General features: G+C 42.1%; 1 protein-coding gene across 5 annotated transcripts in view; it reads left to right on the top strand.

Annotated features, from left to right (window-relative positions):
- The first annotated feature begins 370 nt into the window (after positions 1–370).
- Positions 371–12,357, top strand: part of CHST15 (carbohydrate sulfotransferase 15) — a 48,105-nt gene continuing 36,118 nt past the window's right edge. The window contains exons 1-2 of one of the 5 annotated variants that reach the window (XM_040563931.1): positions 886–1,019; positions 6,177–6,242. The gene's annotated coding sequence lies outside the window, so the exon portion shown is untranslated. Of the gene's footprint in view, positions 728–852; positions 1,596–6,176; positions 6,243–12,357 lie in introns of those variants that run through there. The other 4 variants (XM_040563930.1, XM_040563929.1, XM_040563934.1 and 1 more) reach the window with 4 other exon arrangements.

Genomic DNA, 12,357 nt, shown 5'->3' with positions numbered 1-12,357 from the left:
TCTTTGAGATGTTTCTGATTGCTATAACCAAAGTTGGATTTAGGAACGGAAAATCTCCTAAAACCCAGTATTTTCATACTTAGCTCATGCTTTGTTACCTCAACATGTTAGCAATGAAGTCGCTGAGCACTACCCATGCAGATTGAAACCCGACAGTGGCTTCCCTTAGTGGTAGGAGAGGGGTACGGAGAGCTTTCCTCCTGCGGTGTGCTAACACCCAGACCTTGGCCAGGGCAGGCACAGCTGCACAACTTCAGATAAGGCGAGCCCTGTGAGCGTGGCACACAGCCCTGCCGTGACACCGCACGCTGAGCACCGCAGGAGCGTGCAGACGTTGTGCGGACGGTTTAATGAGCAGACTGCACGTTCAGATAAACACATCTATTTATGTCTACACGGTGGGGTCCTCTTGACGGAGGATGAACCGTGCGCTTTCGGAGCAGTGGATTGTGCCTCCCTAGCCAGCATTTGTGCTGTTGCTGATACAAACCTGAAGCAGGGCTGTGGGACCCGCTCGGGATCCTCGGGTCTCCCTCCTCCTGCCCCCACTCGGCGACTGGGGCCGCCGCCTTCCTCCGGCACCGTCCCGGTGGGACAGCCGGGATCCCCGCAGCATCCCTCGGGAGAGGCCTTGCCGGGAGCACCCAGCGAGCCGAGGCTGCAGCCGATGCTGCGCCGCTCCCGGCGGGGGCGATACCCGGCGGGACCCGGAGCCGGCTGGGTGCGGGTGCGTGCGGGTGTGTACGGGTGTGTGCGGTGTTTCTGGGGGGGTGTGCGCTGGGGGGGGGGCTCACGGTGGGAGTCCCCCCCACCCCAGCGGAGCCGAGCACGCCTCCTCCCGGGCTGCGCAGCGCGGCCGGGGAGCGGCGCGGGGCTGCTCCCTCCCTCCCTTCCCCTTCCCCTTCCCCTTCCTCCTCCTCCTCCTCCTCCTCCTCCTCCTCCTTCTTCCCCTCGCAGGGGCGCGGATGGGAGGACGAGCAGAGCGGCGGGCGCGCCTCCCGGCGCGGTGCGGAGCCGAGGTAAGGCTGAGCCGGCTCTGGGGGGGCTCCCGAGCCGCCTGCTCCCCAAGTTTGGAGGCTGCAGCACTTTGCGGGAAGTTGGGCGGCACCGCGGGGCTTCCACGGGGACACCTCGGGCTGCCCCGCTTTGCTCCGAGGGGAAGGCTGGCGAGCCCCCATCCTCCCGGGGTTTTTTTTGGGGGGACGAGGGGCTGCACCCCCGGGGCTCGGCCGGTGGGGAGAGGTGTCCCCCCTAAGCGTGTCCCCGCGGTGACAAAGAGAGAGCCGCTCGCTGTCACCCCGCAGGGAGCTGCGCCCTGGAGAGGGAGCAGGCGCCCGGCGAGCGGCTCGCCCGGGAAGCTGCACCCAATTCCCGCACCGCATCCTCCCTAGAATTAAGCCCCGGAGGGATGTTGCCACTCACCGCTGCTTATTTTTCGGTGAAAAGGGGTATTTCTTCAACGCGAGCCGTTGGCCGGTAAAAATAGCTTCGTGGCATGCGTTTGCTGAGAATGCAGTCAAGGTTCAGTGGCGGGTTATTATGGTTAGGCTCTTAAGCAACAGTCCCCTCTCTGAACTTTGGTGGTGTCGTACATGGTGAGTTGGTGGCTTTTTGTTGTTGTTGTTTCTTCCTGTGCTGCTTCATTGTGACACTACAGCCGTACCCTGCGGTGCACTACAGCCGTACCCTGCGGTGAAGTCCCTTACTTGGTCACAGCCAGGTTTGCAGGTTAACGGGATAGATGGCAACATTGCTAGGGTGCTGCATCTCAACACTCACCAAACTTTCCGATATGGAAATGTATTTCTGTCTTATTCCATGGTTTTGGGCCTAAGGACGTCTTTGTATTGATTTGCTTGCATATGACATAAGAAAGGTTTCATTTTTTGAATTGCGTTAGCCGGAAAAAACACCCAGAAAACATTCTCATCTGAAGAACAAACGTGTGCCTTTTGTGTTTGGTGACCAAGGAAAGAGCAGAGCAGTCAGCTGAGCAGATTACAGGTTAAACCCCAAAGTTTGCTGGAGCTAGTCACGAAGGGTAAATATTTTTAAGGTTTGAACGAAAATTACATGCGCTCATTTGTGTAAACAAATGCTTTATTGAACAGCATCATACTTGATACTAACTGGGGACTACTAGGTCTCTGGCAAAAAGGAAGCTTATCTTAATGAGAGGTCACAGCATCCATAGGATTTATATGTATTCTATAGGATTTATACGTATATACTTATATTTATGCTATTTATATAAAGTGATGTAAGTATTTGATTTATAAAGAAACACACACACACATATATATATATATATACATATATACTCATAAACAGTAAATAGTAATGGAATAGATATCTTAAAGTTTTCTTTGTCACTGATCAAAATGTTGTCACATATCTCTTGGCCTGAGAGCTTCTCTGCTGCTGGTGCCATTTCACTCTTGGGCATTGAGTCAAAGTATTCATCTGGCTCTTCACATGCCAAAAGGAAGAAAATCAATTTGAATGCAGAAACTACTTCTATGAAGACTTAGTAGTGAAACTAATCTTTTTCTTATTTTATTTTTTTTCTTTTAAATGGCATTTATATCCTATGTCTGTAAGTGCAGTCAACATACAGTTCTGAAATCGATAACAAAATAGTTTCATGGTTCAAATTTTGTAACAGGAAGCCTAATCTCAAATTCAGAGTGCTTTATTTGAGGGTTTGGAACAGGAACATGATGAAACAGCGGAGATTTGCATGACAAAACACTTAATTCCACTAATGCAGTGGAAGACAGTAATGGATTTTATCTTCTTTGCTAAACAAAAAGTAGTTATCTGGAAACTACAAATGAGCAGGTTGAAGCAGACTCTCATATTTGGGTTATTTCATGTAGTTGAAGTGGAAGGATAAGTTATATAATCCACTAGCAGTATTAGTAAGGATGGGATTATAAAGGCATAATCAAAGAGAGGTAAATGAGATACTGCTTATATTTTAACACTATATTAACAACACAGCCATTGTGCTATTTGTGTCCAGAAGTAACATAAGTTTGGAGTTGTCTTTTTTTTTTATTATTTTTATTTTTAATACAAAATATTGCTATATAGTTACTGTCTAGAATTGATGTATTTGTTAGAAGCAGACTGGTAACTATAAAATTAAAATAGTCTGAAATACATAGCAAATTTTTATGGTGAGAAAAACAATGAAAGTAGTTAGAAATCATAGACCCTCTGGACGAACTAAATACACTTGTGCAAAAATAGTCATGAAATGTGATGAACAATTTTAATAATATAGATTGACAAGTCATTCTTTTGCTATTTATCTTCTGTGCTAAAGTCCTCTGAGTGCGTACAAGCACCTGATAACAGTCTTGAAACTTGAAGTGTCACCGAGAGTGTTTTTTTCTTTTTGTGGCCTGATAACATGCAACCCATGGCAGGAGCTCTATGAGAACTGGGACTTCCAGTGGACAGAGATGATGTTTGTAGCCCAGGTGATTTCAGTGGGTATTGTATGTGTTCTTAAACATGGACTGTGTACTAAAATCTCTAAGTGTTTATTTATACTTAAGGTCAAGTTGCTAGGTGGTTGACAGCAAACTTCCAAAGTTCATGGGGCTATTGTTAAACATGATGCTACACCTCCCGTCACCCAATAGGGATCTTTTTCTCAAAATTCCTCTGCTGCCTGGCAAGGGGATCCTTCACATTATTAAATACTTTTCCACTGCTGAGTACTTCCCCACATGCTCAAAGGAGCAAAATTTTAAGAAACTGTAGCTCAGCATTGTGTTACTTTTACATTTTGTGTTCTAAAAGTTGTTCAGATGCTTTCTCTAGAGATAAACAAGCAGCAGCAGGCCGACCTTGCCTAAATTACAACAATTTAGGAAGTTGGAACATCCAGCTGTGCTCTTTCAGTACAGATACATCGTTCAGGTGAAGAGAGACATGACTTAAATAGGTACCAATATACTCCCTCTGTCTCCAAAGTTTTAAATACTCTTGCAGTTACTATGTCCTTAAAGGCTGTGTATCCTGCCATTAGAAACTGCAAGGAGATGTGCTGTTAAATCATTCAGTGCTGCTCTGGAAACTCAGGTGATGTGAATTGCTCTGTTTCCAACATCTTGGAGAGCTTTTAGGAGCCTCCCCTGGTTTGAGCTGAGCTCCTTAATTGCTTTCTTGAGGCTTCAGCTCCTCCCCTGCCCCACCTATTTTTCTCCTTACCTTGCACAGGGAGGGATAACTGAGTTTCCACTACACTCCTTGGCTGGACTTATTTTGCTCATCTGGAAGAACCCAAAGTGCAGTGGAAAAACAAGGTAGATTTCCAATAAGAGAGCTTTTTTTTTAGTGCTTTTCCCCACAAATTAGTTTTTCTTATTTATTTATGTTTCTAGCAGAAGGCACTGTTTTTCTTACTGAAGAACTGCGGAGCCAGATTTGAGTCTAAATACAGCTATTCATATGAGGGGATGGGATCTGTGAGTTCCTACAAGCCCTTATCTCAGAGCAGCCTGAATTACACTGATCTTTCCACTTTTACTGAAATTTCACTAAAATTGACTGGCTATGTATAGCATTGTTGACCCACTCTCTTAAAGATAGGTTGGGCTGTACGTGTATTTAACAGAAAGTGTGTTGTACAGTCGGTCACACTGGCTGTTTGTCTGTACGACCTTTTCATTTGTGCTTCCCTGTCCGAAGGACATGATTACAATTCTGCCCCGGTTGCTCGATTTAGTTTTTACATGCGAGGGAGACAGGAAAGCTACCGAGGAGCTGGAGTGCAGCAGACACGCTGCAAAGGGAGCTCTGTAATCCTTTGATTACACAGCTGTGCCCGACATGCCACTAAACAGCACTTTAGGGGCAAGCAGTTAATGTAGCTTTTCCATGGAATATTTATTAATTTATGTTACACCTGGCTTCCAGCAGCTGTTGGACGTGGCTTGCAAGCACTGGTTTTAAGGATTGTGGAACCCTCCCTAAGAGGATGTAACCAGGTGAAGTGCTTGATGCCTAGCAAGAAGAAACGAAATAAACCCAAGTCCAGTTGGGTAGCAGTGGCTGATGGCAATGATGGGGCAGCTGTGACTGTGATGAGAGATGAGATGTGATGGTGGATGTGAACAGGAGCCCGTGTCAGGCTCTGGCTGAATGACCTCTCTGTGTCCTCCCATGGCAGTGCACTGAGGTCATGGACTTGCCAACGCCAACCCACTGCCCTGCTGCTTCCCATTCCCAGATCCAGCTTCTCAGTGTTCCCACGGTGGCTTGAATTACCTGAAATGCATGCGCTCCAAGACTCTGAAGTGGCAAGTCTGCTGGTTTCCTAGTGAGCTTGCCAGAACTCAGGTAGTACCCATAAGCTAACCCAGATCCAGAAGATTTTTTGGAGCTCCTGGTGCAGCAGCCCTTCCTCGCTTGGGCTCCAGAAAGTGACTAAGGCCACCACAGTGCTACAGAGGGTGGGAGGAACTTGGCTGCCAAGGTGCCTGCTCCCTTTGTAATAGGTTTCCTTTTAAATGAAGTCATTCACGTGATGAAATGTGGTTTTGGGTAGTAGGGAAATGACAAAGGCCTTGGAATTTCACCCTAAGATGGAAGTGAAAGATAGAAAGGCATCATATCTAATAGGATGTCCACAGTTTGATTTAAAACAAGGCCCTTGCCCTTCCCCAGGCTGAAATTGCTCCACAGAGATTGCTTTTGACAGTCCTGATCCTAGTGCAGCTTTGGGCTTTCAATCCAACCCCTACAAGCAATCTAAAATGCAGGAGCCAGTGTATGTCCTAGATTACAGACCCCTAAACTGTGCATTTTGAGTGTAATTCTTGCTGTTTTTTTATACAGCAGTAAGTCCATTTTGGGGCTTTACTTGATAGGATTGAAGAATAGGTAGTACTGAATCATGAGATCCCTAAAATTTAGTTATAAATGTTCTTTTTTATACCAAGAACTACTAAATTCACACTTTCTAATTTATAACTTAATGTGCTATTATTTAGACTCATCAAATATGCATGTCACTTTATATATACTTGTGTTTTGTGATGCCAACTTTATATCTAGGGTAGCTGTTCCTTACTGTGAGGTGCACAGTGTACAAAACAGATCTGTACTTAAATAGTAAAATATTAAAACTGACTGCTTTTCATTTGCTTCATGTCTTCCAGGATGGAGAAATGTGCTCCATAAGGAGATATTTTTCCTGTATAAAACAGTGTTCAGTGTGGGTGAAGGTATCTTGTTATCTTACCATAAAATTAGAAAAGCTGATGAGATTGAAAAAGACTTCTGCATTATTATTTTTTAGTATGAATGCAAGCAAAGCTTAAACCTGCCTGGTTTAAGTCGGGCATGTCAACTTCTCATGGAATATCAGGAAGTGCTTTCCTTTCATATAATGGCAGTCATAGTTCTACAAATGGCTTTTAACTGGGAAGAACCATGATATCAAAAAAAAGGGAAAAGAAAAAATGTTTCTAGAAGTACGAAGAAAACAAAATAAGACTGCTTTGAAAAATGGCAAACTTCTGTGAGATACATAGAAAAAAATAATGATTTATATGCAATGTGTCTGTATAAGGGATGGAAGAAGCCTGGTAAACTGTAGTGTCAAATGAGTGCTACAAAAGTGAGCAGCCCAATAGATGCGAGTTTGAAACACTGGATGACTTCAGATGAAGATGACAATGTACTTATGTGCTCTATGTGTCCAGTTAAAATTCAGATCTTGGAGCTATATGGAAAAAGTGCTTAATTAAAGTGCTTTAGATCTGGCATGAAATTAGTTGTGAGATACCAAGAAATGTGAGAGACATTTTGAAAAAAGTAATAGAAATCAGGACCCTGGAAGGTTTTGCACATGATTTGAAGAAAATGTGAGCTCAGTGTAGTGCCTAAGATTGGATATAATGGCCTATGGACAGTAGAATTTATTAATTAATTTATTAATCCAAAAAAGGAGGAGGAGTATGTTTGGTACAGCCAGGAGGTTTAACTTTAAAAAGCTGGAAATAGGAGAAAATCAAGAAGGATAGTTTAATAAGTTATTTAATAGGTTTATCATGCAGTGAGATGGGTTTGCCTGTGAGTCCAGCTCTTTCTTTGGAAGCTTCATCCCTTGAAAATTCTATATCTAATTTTTATCTAATACTCCTTTCCAAACTCTTGTATTTTGGCTACTTGTTAGATCAGAAATTTGTCTTCTAACTGAGCTGTGTAGATATTAAATAGATAATGTTAAGTAGACATTGTTAATATTAAATAAGTCAAATTGAAATCTGAAATCTGTAGGACTTCCCAGGAACATTGAAAGCTCAGTAGTTCATAGACCTGTTTCACAGTGTGATGCCAAAGGTTGTGCTCTTCTTCCTTCTGTGATCATGATTAGTGCATCTGTAGGGCTACGGCCATAGAGTTCATCCTTCTGGCTTGATTGCCAGGGCCTGAGAAAATTGCCTGGATCCATTCCTCTAAAGGATTTTGGATGCTATTTTGTTGAAGTGGAAGAGGGGCAGGTTGCACGTGTACATCAGGTCTGATAGCAGGTCAGCTTCATGAAGGCATATGGGTTCATGCTGTGCAATTGTGCTTCAGGGTTAGGTATTCTTCACTTGTTTTGTGGCTCTCTGGATTTCTAACCACGGTATCTAGATCATAGTTTAGCATCTATTGTGAGTGCAAAGGTCATATAAAGTGACTGAATTTTGCTGGGTGAAAGCTCCACTGTGTGAAAGGCTACCAATAACAGTTACTGCATTAGTTAGTTACTACATTAATGCTTAAATTGTGGTCTCTTCATTTAAAAAGACAAAAACTCATTCTTGAACATTTTGGCATTGAGTATCACAGCTTTAGGCTGTGAGCAACTTGTTGGACTCATTCATAAAGTAAATAATTTAGATGAAAAAAATCATAAATTATAGTGCTATAAAAACAGTATCTCAGGTTGAGGATTAACTTGCCTGAGGAACAGATAAGGATAAATCATAATGAAACCAGTATTGCTCTTGACATTCAGTATTAGAATTACTTTGCAAAGCTATTTATGCCAGCTTTAAAACAGTTTCAACATGAAATGAGATGTGAGAGGTGAACATAAGGGAACAGTGGAACCTAAGCTCATCACTCCCGTTATAGGAAGGAGGAAGAATTGATTTCTTTAATATCAGGCTATTTAAATACTGAAGCATTTAACTCTTCAGAGTAGGTTTTTAAACACTGCTAAGGAAAGCAGTCAAATTAAAAATACACAACATAGTAAAATGCAATATATATTGGTAACCACAGAAATCCCACGTGGATTTCTCTTCCATTAGGGTAGGTCAGGAGCAGCCCAGCTCTTGGTTTTCACTGATGTAAGGGGGACAAGAATTTGGCACCTCAAACATGTGAGCACAGAAAATGTTCTCCAGTTGTTTTGGAGAATTTCAGCATTGACTATGTGTGTGTAAGGAGTCATGTCCCAGCTGTGCACTCCTTTCTGCAAGGGAGGGCACCTTGCTGGGAGCCTGCATCAGGGAGCGCGTTGGCCAGACAAGCTTTTGCCTTGTGTCCTCACTAGAAGGCAATGCCACCCTCTACTTCCCCGCATCACAGGTGGGAAAACTCCATCTTGTTGGACACATCGTTGTGCTTGCACTGGGACAGACCACACAGCTGAGTTGTCCCATTGGATGAAAGCTGTCTCTCTTGCTGATGACTGGAGCTGATCACTGTTTACATGCTGTACCTGGTCCAGCAGTAGAATCATAGAATCCTAGAACCATTAAGGTTGGAAAAGTCCCCCAAGCTCATCTGGTCCAACCATCCCCCTACTACCAATGTCACCCACTGAACCATGTCCCTAAGCACCATGTCCAACCTTTCCTTGAACACCCCCAGGGATGGCGACGCCACCACCTCCCTGGGCAACCCATCCCAATACCTGACTGCTCTGTCCCCACGTGTCCTCTCCTGCCCCTGCCCTGCAGAGCAAGTGTCCTGGGGCACGTGGGGAGTTTCTTTGTACCCTTCCTGAACCTTGAAGAGATGGATTGGGGGGTTCTCTGGTGCCTTTAACACTGCCATATCATGACAATGAGGAGCTTTTAGCTTAAGTCTCCACTGCTTTTTTTTTTTTTTTTTTTTTGTAAACAGGTTTCAGTAACTCTGGGTAAAACGCACTTCATAGATGGTTTCAAGTCATCTGATGCTTATTTCTGCATGCAGCTTTAAGAATTTAGTATTCTTGTTGTTTGATATCATGGTTACAATGTTGCAATAACTCATTTTGGTTTAATACTGCAGAATGCATAAAAAGCTTCTGCTGAGATTTAATAGCTTTGTCTTTTAATGGTACCCATTAAGTGGGTGTAATCTCTCCAGTTGTCTAGGTTTTCATCTCACTATACTAGTACACTGGATAATAATTGACAAAGGCGGTAAAAAAACTACTGTGAAAATACATGTAACAATGTAAATATCAACAAGGTTTTTTGTTGGACTATTATAATTCTAGATATTTTGTCAATATACTTTTCTAAGGCTTTTCACTATTAGAAAATAAAGTGAAACTTTATGACAATATATAACAGTGCATTAAAAATATGCGCTTGCTACTAAAACAAGATTCTCCCAAACATAATCACTAAAAATGTTACATTGCAGTATTTTAACTTTCTTTGTGTATCTTTAAAGATAACAAATAATTCTGAAATAACAAGTATCATTCAGTCGCATTTAACAACAAATTTCAGGGTTTCAAATTAGGTAGTATAAATGCTGCACTCATTCCAAACAGCAATTCTCAGGATGAACTTCTGGCTTCATTGAAATCAATGAAAACTCTTCCTGCTGACTTAAGCATGCCAGGATTTAAAAAAAAAAAATAAATTGAAAGGGGATTTTAAAAAGTTTTCTTCTTAATGGTTGCTGGAGTTATTCAGATGTAGTTTTATGTTCTTTAGCTCAGCTGGGAAATTCTAAGGTGAAGATGATGTCTGGTGGGGAAGAGAGCGTATGAAAAGAAAATAACGTTTCCAGTTGAAATAATATAGCAGTGGTTGTGTTATCCCATAGAATCATAGAATATTCTGAGTTGGAAGGGACCCCCAGGGATCACTGAGTCCAACTCCTGGCTCCACACAGGCCTACCCAAAAATCAGACCAGGTGTCTGAGCGTTGTCCAAATGCTCCTTGGACTCCAGCAGGCTTGGTGCCATGACCACTGCCCTGGGCAGCCTGTCCCAGTGCCTGACCACTTCTGGGTGCAGAACCTTTTTCTAACACCCAGTCTGAACCGCCCTTGTTGCAGCTTCGTGCCAGAGGTCCCCTTTCTGGGGACCCACTTTGGTGCTAAGGAAAGCTGAGCATGCAGGTGGATGTTCCTGTTGCAGATATTTTGTCCTTTAAAGTGATGGAAACCCCCAAAGCCCAACTCTTAGAGTATTGCATTGTTGCATTGTGTGGATAGGAGTTATGGCAGGTGATTTTTTTATTTTTATTTATTTTTTATTTTTTTCTTCATCAAGCACAGTATTCAGGAATAGTGTTAGGGACATTTTTAGCGTTGTTCTTCTGGCACCAAGGATTTTTAAGTAGCAATTGAATAGGAGGAAGGAATTAATGTGATTTAGTGTTGTCAAACTGAAAATGAAGTTCCTCCTAACACATCCTTCGAAGAACACTCAATGGCTCTGGATTTAGCCTGCCATCCGCTTTATTTCCCAGCGATATTTTTGAACTTCCTCTGCTGATAAATATTTAGAGTCTGTTTATATTTCATCTGATTTTTTGCTAGATAGCGCTTACAGATTCTTTCTGTAAACACTTATTACTGAAGAAATTGGTATCACAGGCCTTGAAATTGCAGTGATGGCAATTTTGTAATTTTAACTGTAGCTGACCATATATTTGTTAATTATCCAAGAGAGGCTTATTGTTTATAAAAGGGAACTTTATTTCTGGCTGCAGAAGCTAGAAAGGTAGCTGTAATTGCTTTGCCTGGAGTGCAGGTTTAGTTGCAGAGGACTTGGATTAGATGTGACCATCACTGAGGATCAAGAAGGGATGAAAAGAGGAAAGACTTTCATGTTTGTTAAAGTTTTAGTCACCAGGATGTTGTTAAACTCAGAATAAAAATCACTTTTTTTGTTTAAGTTAAAATCTAATGAAAAACAATTTGGAGAAAGCCAAACCTATGTTAATTTATTTGAGCCCTTGAAGGATTTCCTTCTCAAAATTTTGTGTAGTCTTTCCTTACAGCATGGCTCTGCAATTTTAACTGGGGTTGCCTGGCTATATCTTAGTGCTGTTTTGCTACGCCTTGCTAATTCCTTTTTGGAGTAATGTTTTTTCCTGATGTGAATATGACAACCCCACTTTAATTAGCTAACAGCAGTTGCCAGGGATCACAGTGCCTGAGAGTCTCAGAAGTGTCTGTGTCAAAATAAATAAATAAAACATCTAAAAAGCTTTACAGCTTTACTAAGAAGCAATAAACTTAATTGAAATGGTTAACAGCATTGAAATGACTTGCCTACTTATATTACAGCATGTAGCCACCAGATGTCACTTATTTTGTGCACTGTGCTGGGAGAAATATGCCCTTGTGTATAAAAGATTTTTTTTTTAAAAAAAGCAACTTGCTCTGAATGGGTTTGTTTCTGTTTGTATTCCTAATTGGCAAGTTCCTTCCTTTATAAATATTTTCATCTTAAAATAGATTGTATAGACTTGTTTCTCACAGACGAGATAGACTTGCATTTTATATGAGCCTTAAATGTCAGCAGTGACATTCTGAGATTCAGTCTTTAAAAATATAATTAATAGTCTTACTTAATTTTCAGAAGGATGAATGTACATTTCTGTACAAAGGACAGTCTTTTTATTATGAACTGTACGATCATTAAAGATACTTTAACCTGTGATTTACATATACATTCATCTCCAGCCAAGCTAAAAGCAGTGAGATGAGTCAAAAACTCATGCAGGACTGAAATCATGGTGGAAGGATGTTCAGACAGGAGAAGGACCGCTTCTAAAAGTAGAAAACGGCATCCACGCACAAAACTCCACAATTAATCATCGGGTTTTAAAGTCTTCAAAGCAAAGTGTAAATATGGATAGATACATGGGGATATCTCTCTGAACTGGAAAAGGAACACTTGGTGCCCAGTGTAAAACTCTTTCTCCAGAATCCAATGAGCACAAGCTGTCTTGATGAGCAAAACATAATGGCTAATTGCTCAGCAGTGAGAGCAAGCAGAGAGCTCATGATCAGGGTTGTGGTGTTTAGCAGTGTTTCTTCTCTCCATCACCAGAGATGCTCAGCTGACTGATGCACACTTTTTGGTCTGTATGTAAAAGCAA

This window comes from Cygnus olor, chromosome 7, assembly GCF_009769625.2.
Source record: "Cygnus olor isolate bCygOlo1 chromosome 7, bCygOlo1.pri.v2, whole genome shotgun sequence".
Lineage (NCBI taxonomy): Eukaryota > Metazoa > Chordata > Aves > Anseriformes > Anatidae > Cygnus > Cygnus olor.
Note: the sequence above shows the minus strand (reverse complement) of the source record. Positions and strands in the feature narration are given on the sequence as shown.